The following is a 15,514-nucleotide window of genomic DNA, read 5'->3' on the forward strand; positions in this document are numbered from 1 at the left end:
TGGATTATTTTCAGCAGGAATTGGCTGTCTTTATTTTATCCCTCCCTCTCTAGTGACTCTTGCGTGAAAGATCCACATCTTGGGTAATCATTATCCCATACGTCACTAGCTCATGGACTCTTGCTAATTACATGAAAGAAAACATAATTTATGTAAGAACTTACCTGATAAATTCATTTCTTTCATATTAGCAAGAGTCCATGAGGCCCGCCCTTTTTTTGTGGTGGTTATGATTTTTGTATAAAGCACAATTATTCCAATTCCTTATTTTATATGCTTTCGCACTTTTTTATCACCCCACTTCTTGGCTATTCGTTAAACTGAATTGTGGGTGTGGTGAGGGGTGTATTTATAGGCATTTTGAGGTTTGGGAAACTTTGCCCCTCCTGGTAGGAATGTATATCCCATACGTCACTAGCTCATGGACTCTTGCTAATATGAAAGAAATGAATTTATCAGGTAAGTTCTTACATAAATTATGTTATCTATCTTTTTAAACAAAAATATTTTTGGTGTTTACTTTCCCTTTAAGATTAATTATAAGAATATGTCCCTGGCAGTTCTTTCTAGAAGGGCTTTATGGTTAAAGTCTTGGTCTGCTGATATAGTTTCTAAATCCAGGCTTTTATCTCTCTATTTTCAGAGAAAGATGTTTGGGTCTGGTTTGGATTCTGTTATCTCTACTGTAACTGGAGGTAAGGGTGCCTTTTCCCCTCAGGACTCTTACCACCATGAAAGAAATGAATTAATAAGGTAAGCATAAATTATATTTTTAAAGATACAGTTTTGTCAATTAGAATGTGCAGGGTTGGCTCAACAATAGACCAAGTTGGTCCAATAGACCCAGGCAGCACTTGACAAGGGGCAGCACTTCAGTGACTTAGTCAGTCACTATCAGACCCAGACCACTTCTGTGTCTCTGTGGGGGTAAGTTGCAGGCTTCCAGCAGCCTTACTTCATCTTGCACAAAGACACCAAACTGGTCAGGAGCAACTTTCAAGGTCGGACAATTGTATCTCTTTCCTTACTATCTTCCCACTTATTGTGCATAAGCATAAGTTGCATGCAGGTGGTTTAATGAGGTCAGCGTACAGGCTAGTAGATTGATATGCTAATCAGTAATCTTACTACTAGGGGGCGTCATTTTATTCTTGGACCCAGGCAAGAACAAACAGAGAAAATGTACTGGCGCTAAAACAGCTAGGGAATAGCCAATCAGTGGGACATAATATCCTCAGTAAAAATATATAGGTGATAAGTAAGTGCTGGTAAACATGATATATATCTGACTGAAGAGATAGCAATTTAGTGTGTTAAAACAGAAAAATAGTAGTGTTATACTGCAAAGAAGTGTAGCTAAAATACTAAGGACTAACTCGATGAAAGCAGATTACAGTAGTATTATAGCAGAAATGTGGCTTGGTGACTAGCACAAAAATATATTAAATTGTACAATAAGGTAAAATACAGATTGCTATTAATATCAAGTAAAAAGTACTATTTATTTCTCAAATAAGATAATGACATGTAATACATATACATAAAAGACTCTGGACGTCCAGGGGTAAAGTCTAAAAACATAAGAAAATGTGTGTAGAATACTCAATGTTCATCTAAATAATAATAATAAACGATAGTGCTGTACCTTAAAAAGCATTCTCTCTACGTCTAGAGAGAGAGGGTTATGTAGAAAGGGTTCTAAGCAAAAAATGTAATGGATCCGCTCTCATTAGAAGGGGCAATATACAGCCCTGAAGATAATAGTATCATCCTGATGGTTGGAGTATCGTCTGCTAATGCGAGGTGGTAAGTTGATATCCGCCTTTGCTTTAGTGGCCGGTAGAAGCGTGGCTCTAATCCCAGACGGTACCCTGATACTCTTCTGTCGGCGTGGTGTTCAGCATGGAAGGAGCTTCGCTTAACTTCCAGGTGGTCCGCTTGACATCCGGGTGTGACGTCTGGCTCTGACATCACCTGTAGTAACTTGCTCCGTGACGGATCGTGGATAGTGATCCAGGTAACACAGTGTATTAGTTGCAAATTAGGTTTGCCTCTTGATGTCCTTTATTGACATGCACTCTAGTTCTGTGACAATAAAAGTCCTTTATTTGCGTGCACTTGGTTAGTGCAAATCAAAAGGTTGTGCAGTTTCCTCAAACTGATAATCAAAGGGGTGTGCAGTTACCTCAAAGTGAGCCAGCAATAATGTGGCTGGTGGGTGCACAATAAATTATGCAACCTTAGAGTAAATGTAACTCAGTTCAACGCGTTTCACCCCACGCTGGGGGCTTTTTCAAGAATGAGTTGCAGTGATACCTGTGTCCATTTTATGGCAGTCTTTTGGAGTCCCATTTGTTAATTGGGTGATGGGCGTGATCCTTCACATACAGCATGTGTTGGTTCTATTAAGGTGGTATATACCATATTCTGAAATTCTACTGCTAACAAGGAATTCCTTTCTAAGTCACATTATGGCTACATAGTATGATACATAATAAAAGAATATATGTATACTCGATACGGGGTGAGAAAAACATACCTATTAATTTAAAACCACAATTAACAAAAGTGGAAAAAAACAGTTATACATTAGCTTTAATCCCTATAGACATTATTGTCAAGTGTATAATAGACCATCTGAAGAGAACTAAATATGCATATTCTATATGTCTTAAGGGATGCTAAAGAATGAGAATATGTCAAAGAGGTAGGTGTGATAAAAATGTGTATCAACTACACTCTGTTGTTATACATAAAAAATGATAGATTTGTACTAAAAGAATAAAAAAGAATTATAATAATTAGAAGTGGATAATATAATCGGAAAGATTGATCACCTAATGGTCCTAACAAAAGGTCTAAATAATCACTGTTCAGTGCTGGAGGTTTTCAATAATCACTTGACCAATGCTCAAAGGTTTTTATGATATTGGCTGTAGGCATATCCATAGATCTTTAACCCCTTAATGACCACAGCACTTTTCCATTTTCTGTCCGTTTGGGACCAAGGCTATTTTTACATTTTTGCGGTCTTTGTGTTTAGCTGTAATTTCCCTCTTACTCATTTACTGTACTCACACATATTATATACCGTTTTTTTCGCCATTAAATGGACTTTCTAAAGATACCATTATTTTCATCATATCTTATAATTTACTATAAAAAAAATTATAAAATATAAGGAAAAAATTGAAAAAAACACACTTTTTCTAACTTTGACCCCCAAAATCTGTTACACATCTACAACCACCAAAAAACACCCATGCTAAATAGTTTCTAAATTTTGTCCAGAGTTTATAAATACCCAATGTTTACATGTTCTTTGCTTTTTTTGCAAGTTATAGGGCCATAAATATAAGTAGCACTTTGCTATTTCCAAACCACTTTTTTTCAAAATTAGCGCTAGTTACATTGGAACACTGATATCTGTCAGGAATACCTGAATATCCCTTGACATGTATATATTTTTGTAGAAGACATCCCAAAGTATTGATCTAGGCCCATTTTGGTATATTTCATGCCACCATTTCACCGCCAAATGCGATCAAATAAAAAAAAAAAGTAAAATTTTTCCAAATTTTAGGTTTCTCACTGAAATCATTAACAAACATTTTGTGCAATTATGGCACAAATGGTTGTAAATGCTTCTCTGGGATCCCCTTTGTTCAGAAATAGCAGACATATATCGCTTTGGCGTTGTTTTTAAGTAATTAGAAGTCCGCTAAATGCTGCTGCACACCACAAGTGTATTATGCTCAGCAGTGCAGGGGTTAATTAGGGAACTTGTAGGGAGCTTGTAGGGTTAATTTTAGCTTTAGTGTAGTGTAGTAGACAACCCCAAGTATTGATCTAGGCCCATTTTGGTATATTTCAGGCCACCATTTCACCGCCAAATACGATTAAATTAAAAAAAATAGTCAACTTTTTCACAAACTTTAGGTTTCTCAGTGAAATTATTTAGAAACAACTTGTGCAATTATGGTACAAATGGTTGTAAATGATTCTCTGGGATCCCCTTTGTTCAGAAATAGCAGACATATATGGCTTTGGTGTTGCTTTTTGGTAATTAAAAGGCCGCTAAATGCCACTGCGCACAAAACGTGAATTATGCCCAGCAGTGAAGGGGTTAATTAGGTAGCTTGTAGGGCGCTTGCAGGGTTAATTTTAGCTTTAGTGTAGAGATCAGCTTCCCACCTGACACATCAGACCCCCTGATCCCTCCCATAGAGCTCTCTTCCCTCCCCCACCCCACAATTGTCCCCGCCATCTTAAGTACTGGCAGAAAGTCTGTCAGTACTAAAATAAAATTTTTTTTTTTTTAGTTTTTTTTTTAAGCATATTTACATATGCTGCTATGTAGGATCCCCCCTTAGCACCCAACCTCTCTGATCCCCCCCAAAACAGCTCTCTACCCCCCCCCCCCCCCCACTGCCTTATTGGGGGCCATCTTGGGTACTGGCAGCTGTCTGCCAGTACCCAGTTTGCATATAAAAATGTTTTTTTAAAATTTATTTTAGTTTTTTCTGTAGTGTAGCTCCCCCCCCAGATCAATCCCCCACCCCCTCCCAGATCCCTTAGATGAGTTCCATTACGTTTTTTTATTATTATTTTTTACAATAATATCCAAAAGTTTCTGTAGTGTAAGCGGTTCCCACCCGCTCCCTCCCCGTGCACGCGCCCTCCCGCCGCCCCCTGTGCACGCCCCCGGCGATCCCGCCCCCGATCCCGCCCCCCTCTCTGACTAAGAAGCCATCGATGGCCTCCCACCCACCAACGAATGCGGCCATCGATGTCCGGTGCAGAGAGGGCCACAGAGTGGCTCTCTCTGCACCGGAGGGGCAAAAATTGTTATTGCAGGATGCCTCGATATCGAGGCATCCTGCAATAACTGGAAAGCAGCTGGAAGTGATCAGGATCGCTTCCAGCTGCTTTCCAAACCGAGGACGTGCAGGGTACGTTCTTGGTCGTTAAGTGACTTTTTTAAGAGGACGTACCCTGCACGTCCTCGGTCGTTAAGGGGTTAAAGGGACATAATACTCATATGCTAAATCACTTGAAACTGATGCAGTATAACTGTAAAATGCTGACAGGAAAATATCACCTGAGCATCTCTATGTAAAAAAGGAAGATATTTTACCTCACAACTTCCTCAGCTCAGCAGAGTAAGTTCTGTGTAAAAAGTTATACTCATCTGCTGCCCAGCTGCAGGTAAAAAATAAATGAATGAAGAAATGAACAGCTGCCAATCAGCATCAATAGTGCTGAGGTCATGAGTTCTTTTACTGTGATCTCATGAGATTTGACTTAACTCTCATGAGATTTCATAGTAAACTTCCCTAAACTGAATAGGGAAATAAGATGAGTACTCACTCCCTTAGCTGTCCCGGGACAGACATACTAATTTGCTGCTTAGAAGTCCTTTACAATGGGATGTGGCTACTGAGGAACTTTTGAGGTAAAATATCTTTCTTTTTTACATAGAGATGCTCAGGTGATATTTTCTAGTCAGCATTTTACAGCTATGCTGCATCACTTTCGAGTGTTTCAACATCTGGGTATCATGGCCCTTTAAGGCGAGTTGGAGGGGGGTATATATGTTGGAAGGGACTTAGTCATACATGAAGGAGGTGACGTCTAGTTCCGAGTTAAGACCTAATGGGTGGAGGGTTTTCATTCTATATATTAGTTCTGCCTCTTTCTTTAGTATTTTGTTTTCAAAATTGCCCCCACTCCAATGTGCTTTTACTTTGACTATTCCCCAGAAAGTAAAGTCTTTTAATCTATTGTTGTGTACATCATTGAAATGTCGGTATAGGTGGGTTTCTTTATTTCCCTTTTCTATGAGCCACAGGTACTCTTATTATTTCCCTAAGGGTCCTTGTCATTTCTCCTAGGTACTGTTTTTTACAGCTGCACTTTTGTTAATTGTGGTTTTAAATTAATAGGTATGTTTTGCTCACCCCCTATCGAGTATACATATATTCTTTTATTATGTGTCATACTGTGTAGTGATAATGTGACTTAGATAGGAATTCCTTGTTAGCAGTAGAATTTCAGAATATGGTATATGCCACCTTAAAGGGACACTGAACCCAATTTTTTTCTTTTGTGATTCAGATAGAGCATAACATTTTAAGCAACTTTCTAATTTACTCCTATTATCAAATTTTCTTCATTCTCTTGGTATCTTTATTTGAAATGTCAGACCATTTTTGGTGAACAACCTGGGTTGTCCTTGCTGATTGGTGGATAAATTAATCCACCAATAAAAAAGGGCTATCCAGAGTTCTAAACCCCAAAAAAGCTTAGATGCCTTCTTTTTCAAATAAAGATAGCAAGAGAACGAAGAAAAATTGATAATAGGAGTAAATTAGAAAGTTGCTTAAAATTGCATGCTCTATCTGAATCACAAAAGAAAAAAATTTGGTTCATTGTCCCTTTAATAGAACCAACACATGCTGTATGTGAAGGATCACGCCCATCACCCAATTAACCCATGGGACTCCAAAAGACTGCTATAAAATGGACACAGGTATCACTGCAACTCATTCTTGAAAAACCCCCCGGTGTGGGGTGAAACGCATTGAACTTAGTTACATTTACCCTAAGGTTGCATAATTTATTGTGCACCCACCAACCACGTTATTGCTGGCTCACTTCGAGGAAACTGCACACCCCTTTGATTATCACTTTGAGGAAACTGCACACCCCTTTGATTATCAGTTTGAGGAAACTGCACAACCTTTTGATTTGCACTAACCAAGTGCACGCAAATAAAGGACTTTTATTGTCATAGAACTAGAGTGCATGTCAATAAAGGACATCAAGAGGCAAACCTAACTTGCAACTAACACACTGTGTTACCTGGATCACTATCCACGATCCGTCACGGAGCAAGTTACTACAGGTGATGTCAGAGCCAGACGTCACACCCGGAAGTCAAGCGGAACACCTGGAAGTTAAGCGAAGCTCCTTCCATGCTGAACACTACGCCGACAGAAGAGTATCAGGGTACCGTCTGGGATTAGAGCCACGCTTCTACCGGCCACTAAAGCAAAGGCGGATATCAACTTACCACCTCGCATTAGCAGACGATACTCCAACCATCAGGATGATACTATTATCTTCAGGGCTGTATATTGCCCCTTCTAATGAGAGCGGATCCATTACATTTTTTGCTTAGAACCCTTTCTACATAACCCTCGCTCTAGACGTAGAGAGAATGCTTTTTAAGGTACAGCACTATCGTTTATTATTATTATTTAGATGAACATTGAGTATTCTACACACATTTTCTTATGTTTTTAGACTTTACCCCTGGACGTCCAGAGTCTTTTATGTTTATGTATATGTATTACATGTCATTATCTTATTTGAGAAATAAATAGTACTTTTTACTTGATATTAATAGCAATCTGTATTTTACCTTATTGTACAATTTAATATATCTTTGTGCTAGTCACCAAGCCACATTTCTGCTATAATACTACTGTAATCTGCTTTCATCGAGCTAGTCCTTAGTATTTTAGCTACACTACTTTGTAGTATATAACTACTATTTTTCTGTTTTAACACACTAAATTGCTATCTCTTCAGTCGGATATATATCATCTTTACCAGCACTTACTTATCACCTATATATTTTTACTGAGGATATTATGTCCCACTGATTGGCTATTCCCTAGCTGTTTTAGCGCCAGTACATTTTCTCTGTTTGTTCTGTTACCACCCTTGAGGCTCTTTGTTTGGGGGACCCTCCCGTACCAGGCTTTTAGGGGATCCTTAGCGCCGACTTCTCTCTCTTTTTTAGCACAATATCTTGAGCCAGCCCTGAGAGTGTACAATTAAAAAAATGTACTTCAGTTGTCAGAATTAATTTGTCACGTTGGCTTTCCATGACAGAATATCTAGGTAGGATCAGGAATGTGCACATATATCCTCACCATTATGTAGCAGCAGCAATGTTGTACATTATTACAAAGACAACTGACACACAGTGTTTGACATGTGCACACTCCCAAGCTTTCTTCAGTGTGCAAGCAAAGATACCAAGAGATATAGGTACATTTTCATAATTAAAATAATAAACTGCTATTTTGTTTTTAAACTGCACACTCACATAATGAATTATGGAAGTTTAATATTGTCTTATATGTCCCTTTAATGTGATAGAAAGTTTGCCTTTTAAATAGCATAAACCCCTTAACTCAATTGGACATATAATTGGACATATATATATATTTCTTTCATGTAATTAGCAAGAGTCCATGAGCTAGTGACGTATGGGATATACATTCCTACCAGGAGGGGCAAAGTTTCCCAAACCTCAAAATGCCTATAAATACACCCCTCACCACACCCACAATTCAGTTTTACAAACTTTGCCTCTTATGGAGGTGGTGAAGTAAGTTTGTGCTAGATTCTACGTTGATATGCGCTCCGCAGCAAGTTGGAGCCCGGTTTTCCTCTCAGCGTGCAGTGAATGTCAGAGGGATGTGAAGAGAGTATTGCCTATTTGAATTCAATGATCTCCTTCTACGGGGTCTATTTCATAGGTTCTCTGTTATCGGTCGTAGAGATTCATCTCTTACCTCCCTTTTCAGATCGACGATATACTCTTATTTATATACCATTACCTCTGCTGATTTTCGTTTCAGTACTGGTTTGGCTTTCTACAAACATGTAGATGAGTGTCCTGGGGTAAGTAAATCTTATTTTCTGTGACACTCTAAGCTATGGTTGGGCACTTTATTTATAAAGTTCTAAATATATGTATTCAAACATTTATTTGCCTTGACTCAGGATGTTCAACATTCCTTATTTTCAGACAGTCAGTTTCATATTTGGGATAATGCATTTGAATCAATCTTTTTTTCTTACTTTAAAATTTGACTCTTTTTTTCCCTGTGGGCTGTTAGGCTCGCGGGGGCTGAAAATGCTTAATTTTATTGCGTCATTCTTGGCGCGGACTTTTTTGGCGCAAAAAATCTTTTCTGTTTCCGGCATCATACGTGTCGCCGGAAGTTCCGTCATTTTTGACGTCCTTTTGCGCCAAAAATGTCGGCGTTCCGGATGTGGCGTCATTTTTGGCGCCAAAAAGCATTTAGGCGCCAAATAATGTGAGTGTCTTATTTGGTGCTAAAAAATATGGGCGTCGCTTTTGTCTCCACATTATTTCAGTCTCATTTTTTCTTTGCTTCTGGTTACTAGAAGCTTGTTTATTGGCATTTTTTCCCATTCCTGAAACTGTCATTTAAGGAATTTGATCAATTTTGCTTTATATGTTGTTTTTTCTCTTACATATTGCAAGATGTCTCACGTTGCATCTGAGTCAGAAGATACTTCAGGAAAATCTCTGTCTAGTGCTGGAACTACCAAATCTAAGTGTATCTGCTGTAAACTTTTGGTAGCTATTCCTCCGGCTGTTGTTTGTATTAATTGTCATGACAAACTTGTTAAAGCAGATAATATTTCCTTTAGTAATGTACCATTGCCTGTTGCAGTTCCTTCAACATCTAAGGTGCAGAATGTTCCTGATAACATAAGAGATTTTGTTTCTGAATCCATCAAGAAGGCTATGTCTGTTATTTCTCCTTCTAGTAAACATAAAAAATATTTTAAAACTTCTCTCTCTACAGATGAATTTTTAAATGAACATCATCATTCTGATTCTGATGACTCTTCTGGTTCAGAGGATTCTGTCTCAGAGATTGATGCTGATAAATCTTCATATTTATTTCAAATGGAATTTATTCGTTCTTTACTTAAAGAAGTACTAATTGCTTTAGAAATAGAGGATTCTGGTCCTCTTGATACTAATTCTAAACGTTTAGATAAGGTATTTAAATCTCCTGTGGTTATTCCAGAAGTTTTTCCTGTTCCTAATGCTATTTCTGAAGTAATTTCCAGAGAATGGGATAAATTGGGTAATTAATTTACTCCTTCTAAACGTTTTAAGCAATTATATCCTGTGCCGTCTGACAGATTAGAATTTTGGGACAAAATCCCTAAAGTTGATGGGTCTATTTCTACCCTTGCTAAACGTACTACTATTCCTACGTCAGATGGTACTTCGTTTAAGGATCCTTTAGATAGGAAAATTGAATCCTTTCTAAGAAAAGCTTATCTGTGTTCAGGTAATCTTCTTAGACCTGCTATATCATTGGCTGATGTTGCTGCAGCTTCAACTTTTTGGTTGGAGACTTTAGCGCAACAAGTAATAGATCATGATTCTCATAATATTATTATTCTTCTTCAGCATGCTAATAATTTTATCTGTGATGCCATTTTTTATATTATCAGAGTTGATGTCAGGTTTATGTCTCTAGCTATTTTAGCTGGAAGAGCTTTATGGCTTAAAACTTGGAATGCTGATATGGCTTCTAAATCAACTCTACTTTCCATTTCTTTCCAGGGTAACAAATTATTTGGTTCTCAGTTGGATTCTATTATCTCAACTGTTACTGGTGGGAAAGGAACTTTTTTACCACAGGATAAAAAATCTAAGGGTAAAAACAGGGCTAACAATCGTTTTCGTTCCTTTCGTTTCAACAAAGAACAAAAGCCTGATCCTTCATCCTCAGGAGCAGTTTCAGTTTGGAAACCATCTCCAGTCTGGAATAAATCCAAGCCTTCTAGAAAGGCAAAGCCTGCTTCTAAGTCCACATGAAGGTGCGGCCCTCATTCCAGCTCAGCTGGTAGGGGGCAGGTTACGTTTTTTTCAAAGAAATTTGGATCAATTCTGTTCACAATCTTTGGATTCAGAACATTGTTTCAGAAGGGTACAGAATTGGTTTCAAGATGAGACCTCCTGCAAAGAGATTTTTTCTTTCCCGTGTCCCAGTAAATCCAGTGAAAGCACAAGCATTTCTGAATTGTGTTTCAGATCTAGAGTTGGCTGGAGTAATTATGCCAGTTCCAGTTCTGGAACAGGGGATGGGGTTTTATTCAAATCTTTTCATTGTACCAAAGAAGGAGAATTCCTTCAGACCAGTTCTGGATCTAAAAATATTGAATCGTTATGTAAGGATACCAACGTTCAAAATGGTAACTGTAAGGACTATCTTGCCTTTTGTTCAGCAAGGGCATTATATGTCCACAATAGATTTACAGGATGCATATCTGCATATTCCGATTCATCCAGATCATTATCAGTTCCTGAGATTCTCTTTTCTGGACAAGCATTACCAGTTTGTGGCTCTGCCGTTTGGCCTAGCTACAGCTCCAAGAATTTTTACAAAGGTTCTCGGTGCCCTTCTGTCTGTAATCAGAGAACAGGGTATTGTGGTATTTCCTTATTTGGACGATATCTTGGTACTTGCTCAGTCTTTACATTTAGCAGAATCTCATACGAATCGACTTGTGTTGTTTCTTCAAGATCATGGTTGGAGGATCAATTCACCAAAAAGTTCATTGATTCCTCAGACAAGGGTAACCTTTCTGGGTTTCCAGATAGATTCAGTGTCCATGACTCTGTCTTTAACAGACAAGAGACGTCTAAAATTGATTTCAGCTTGTCGAAACCTTCAGTCACAATCATTCCCTTCGGTAGCCTTATGCATGGAAATTCTAGGTCTTATGACTGCTGCATCGGACGTGATCCCCTTTGCTCGTTTTCACATGCGACCTCTTCAGCTCTGTATGCTGAATCAATGGTGCAAGGATTACACAAAGATATCTCAATTAATATCTTTAAAACCGATTGTACGACACTCTCTAACGTGGTGGACAGATCACCATCGTTTAATTCAGGGGGCTTCTTTTGTGCTTCCGACCTGGACTGTAATTTCAACAGATGCAAGTCTCACAGGTTGGGGAGCTGTGTGGGGATCTCTGATGGCACAAGGAGTTTGGGAATCTCAGGAGGTGAGATTACCGATCAATATTTTGGAACTCCGTGCAATTTTCAGAGCTCTTCAGTCTTGGCCTCTTCTGAAGAGAGAATCGTTCATTTGTTTTCAGACAGACAATGTCACAACGGTGGCATACATCAATCATCAAGGAGGGACTCACAGTCCTCTGGCTATGAAAGAAGTATCTCGAATTCTGGTTTGGGCGGAATCCAGCTCCTGTCTAATCTCTGCGGTTCATATCCCAGGTATAGACAATTGGGAAGCGGATTATCTCAGTCGCCAAACGTTGCATCCGGGCGAATGGTCTCTTCACCCAGAGGTATTTCTTCAGATTGTTCAAATGTGGGAGCTTCCAGAAATAGATCTGATGGCGTCTCATCTAAACAAGAAACTTCCCAGGTATCTGTCCAGATCCCGGGATCCTCAGGCGGAAGCAGTGGATGCATTATCACTTCCTTGGAAGTATCATCCTGCTTATATCTTTCCGCCTCTAGTTCTTCTTCCAAGAGTAATCTCCAAGATTCTGAAGGAATGCTCGTTTGTTCTGCTGGTAGCTCCGGCATGGCCTCACAGGTTTTGGTATGCGGATCTTGTCCGGATGGCCTCTTGCCATCCGTGGACTCTTCCGCTACGACCAGACCTTCTGTTGCAAGGTCCTTTTTTCCATCAGGATCTCAAATCCTTAAATTTAAAGTATGGAGATTGAACGCTTGATTCTTGGTCAAAGAGGTTTCTCTGACTCTGTGATTAATACTATGTTACAGGCTCATAAATCTGTATCCAGAGAGATATATTATAGAGTCTGGAAGACTTATATTTCTTGGTGTCTTTCTCATCATTTTTCTTGGCATTCTTTTAGAATTCCGAGAATTTTACAGTTTCTTCAGGATGGTTTAGATAAAGGTTTATCCGCAAGTTCTTTGAAAGGACAAATCTCTGCTCTTTCTGTTCTTTTTCACAGAAAGATTGCTAATCTTCCTGATATTCATTGTTTTGTACAAGCTTTGGTTCGTATAAAACCTGTCATTAAGTCAATTTCTCCTCCTTGGAGTTTGAATTTGGTTCTGGGGGCTCTTCAAGCTCCTCCGTTTGAACCTATGCATTCATTGGACATTAAATTACTTTCTTGGAAAGTTTTGTTCCTTTTGGCAATCTCTTCTGCCAGAAGAGTTTCTGATTTATCTGCTCTTTCTTGTGAGTCTCCTTTTCTGATTTTTCATCAGGATAAGGCAGTGTTGCGAACTTCTTTTGAATTTTTACCTAAAGTTGTGAATTCCAACAACATTAGTAGAGAAATTGTGGTTCCTTCATTATGTCCTAATCCTAAGAATTCTAAGGAGAAATCGTTGCATTCTTTGGATGTTGTTAGAGCTTTGAAATATTATGTTGAAGCTACTAAGTCTTTCCGAAAGACTTCTAGTTTATTTGTTATATTTTCCGGTTCTAGAAAAGGCCAGAAAGCTTCTGCCATTTCTTTGGCATCTTGGTTGAAATCTTTAATTCATCTTGCCTATGTTGAGTCGGGTAAAACTCCGCCTCAAAGGATTACAGCTCATTCTACTAGGTCAGTTTCTACTTCCTGGGCGTTTAGGAATGAAGCTTCGATTGATCAGATTTGCAAAGCAGCAACTTGGTCCTCTTTGCATACTTTTTCTAAATTCTACCATTTTGATGTATTTTCTTCTTCTGAAGCAGTTTTTGGTAGAAAAGTACTTCAGGCAGCGGTTTCAGTTTGAATCTTCTGCTTATGTTTTTCATTAAACTTTATTTTGGGTGTGGATTATTTTCAGCAGGAATTGGCTGTCTTTATTTTATCCCTCCCTCTCTAGTGACTCTTGCGTGGAAAGATCCACATCTTGGGTAATCATTATCCCATACGTCACTAGCTCATGGACTCTTGCTAATTACATGAAAGAAAACATAATTTATGTAAGAACTTACCTGATAAATTCATTTCTTTCATATTAGCAAGAGTCCATGAGTCCCGCCCTTTTTTTGTGGTGGTTATGATTTTTGTATAAAGCACAATTATTCCAATTCCTTATTTTATATGCTTTCGCACTTTTTTTATCACCCCACTTCTTGGCTATTCGTTAAACTGAATTGTGGGTGTGGTGAGGGGTGTATTTATAGGCATTTTGAGGTTTGGGAAACTTTGCCCCTCCTGGTAGGAATGTATATCCCATACGTCACTAGCTCATGGACTCTTGCTAATATGAAAGAAATGAATTTATCAGGTAAGTTCTTACATAAATTATGTTATATATATATATATATATATATATATATATATATATATATATATATACAACTTTAACAGGTAAGTCCAGCACCTTTCTTAATGCTATTTTTTCAGCATTTTTTCAGCAACCTTTTTTCAGATTATAGCAGTGCACGACCACTGAGTGGGGTCTGCCAGCCCACATTTATGGATATGATAAAGCAAGATAGCGTCAGCACTTCTTCATACAAAATTCCACTTTATTGAGGTTTCAGACAAAGATAAAAACAGCGACGTTTCGAGTCAACACAGACCCTTAGTCATGCAATGGATTATGGGAAAAATCACCTTCTTTTATAACACCTGTGTATCAATTAACTTGATTTACCTGCATACATTCAAATTACCATTTTGGATTTTTGACCCCTAACAGGTCAGAATGGTCAGTAAATAATCTTTGTATCTAAATCACAGTTTTTCATTATACGATAGAGAGTTCCTATCTAGTGATTCTAGCCCTAGACTATGTTACAACACATATGATACAACACATATTATTAAAAACATATCATACAAAATTACAGAATTACTTTACATTAATACTTATAAAAACAAATGAAGATCATAGTCTTTGTTTAGACCATTCGGACTAAGTGTTTTTAGATGCTGTATCCACCATACCTCTCTTTTCTTTAACAGTAACTCTCTGTTACCCCCTCTCCTTTGTTTTGGTATGTGGTCAATTACTTGGAATCGTAACTGGCTAACTGTATGTCCAGCATTGATAAAATGGGATGACACGGGTAGTGTCATATCCTTACATCTAATGGAAGATTTATGGGCACTTATCCTATCTTTAATGGGGTTAATGGTCTCTCCCACATAGCCCCGCCCACATGGACATTTCAGGATATACACTACATGATCAGTGTTGCATGTATATAAGCCTTTAATTTCACGTTTTTTATTATCATTTATCTGTGCTATGTATTTCCCCTTGATCATGGAATTACATTGAGCACAGTTGAGACAGGGGTATGATCCTTTATTAGCTGTTGTAAGGTAATTTATAGTATCTTTCTTACTAGTACCCACATCTGATTTTACTACTGGGTCTCTAATGTTTTTGACCCTCTTAAAGGAATTAATTGGTGGTTTACTAAATTCCTCAATATGTGGATTCGTTTTATTTAGTATATACCAATGTTTTTTTTTAACAATTTTTGTGATATTATTACTAAATTGATTATATACTGAAGAAAAGATAAGTTGTTTTTTATCAATCTGATTTTTATTTTTACTCTTATTTGATATTAGATCATTGGGTTCTGTTAGCCAGTTACAATTCCAAGTAATTGACCACATACCAAAACAAAGGAGAGGGGGTAACAGAGAGTTACTGTTAAAGAAAAGAGAGGTATGGTGGATACAGCATCTAAAA

General features: G+C 38.0%; 1 long non-coding RNA gene across 1 annotated transcript in view; it reads left to right on the forward strand.

The window, feature by feature from the left end:
* Window positions 1-643: 643 nt before the first annotated feature.
* LOC128641247 (uncharacterized) overlaps window positions 644-15,514 on the forward strand; it is a 33,781-nt gene continuing 18,910 nt past the window's right edge. The window contains exon 1 of the long non-coding RNA XR_008399459.1: window positions 644-753. This is a non-coding gene — a long non-coding RNA (uncharacterized LOC128641247). The remainder of the gene's footprint in view (window positions 754-15,514) is intronic.

The sequence above is a fragment of the Bombina bombina genome, chromosome 10 (genome assembly GCF_027579735.1).
Source record: "Bombina bombina isolate aBomBom1 chromosome 10, aBomBom1.pri, whole genome shotgun sequence".
Taxonomy (NCBI): domain Eukaryota; kingdom Metazoa; phylum Chordata; class Amphibia; order Anura; family Bombinatoridae; genus Bombina; species Bombina bombina.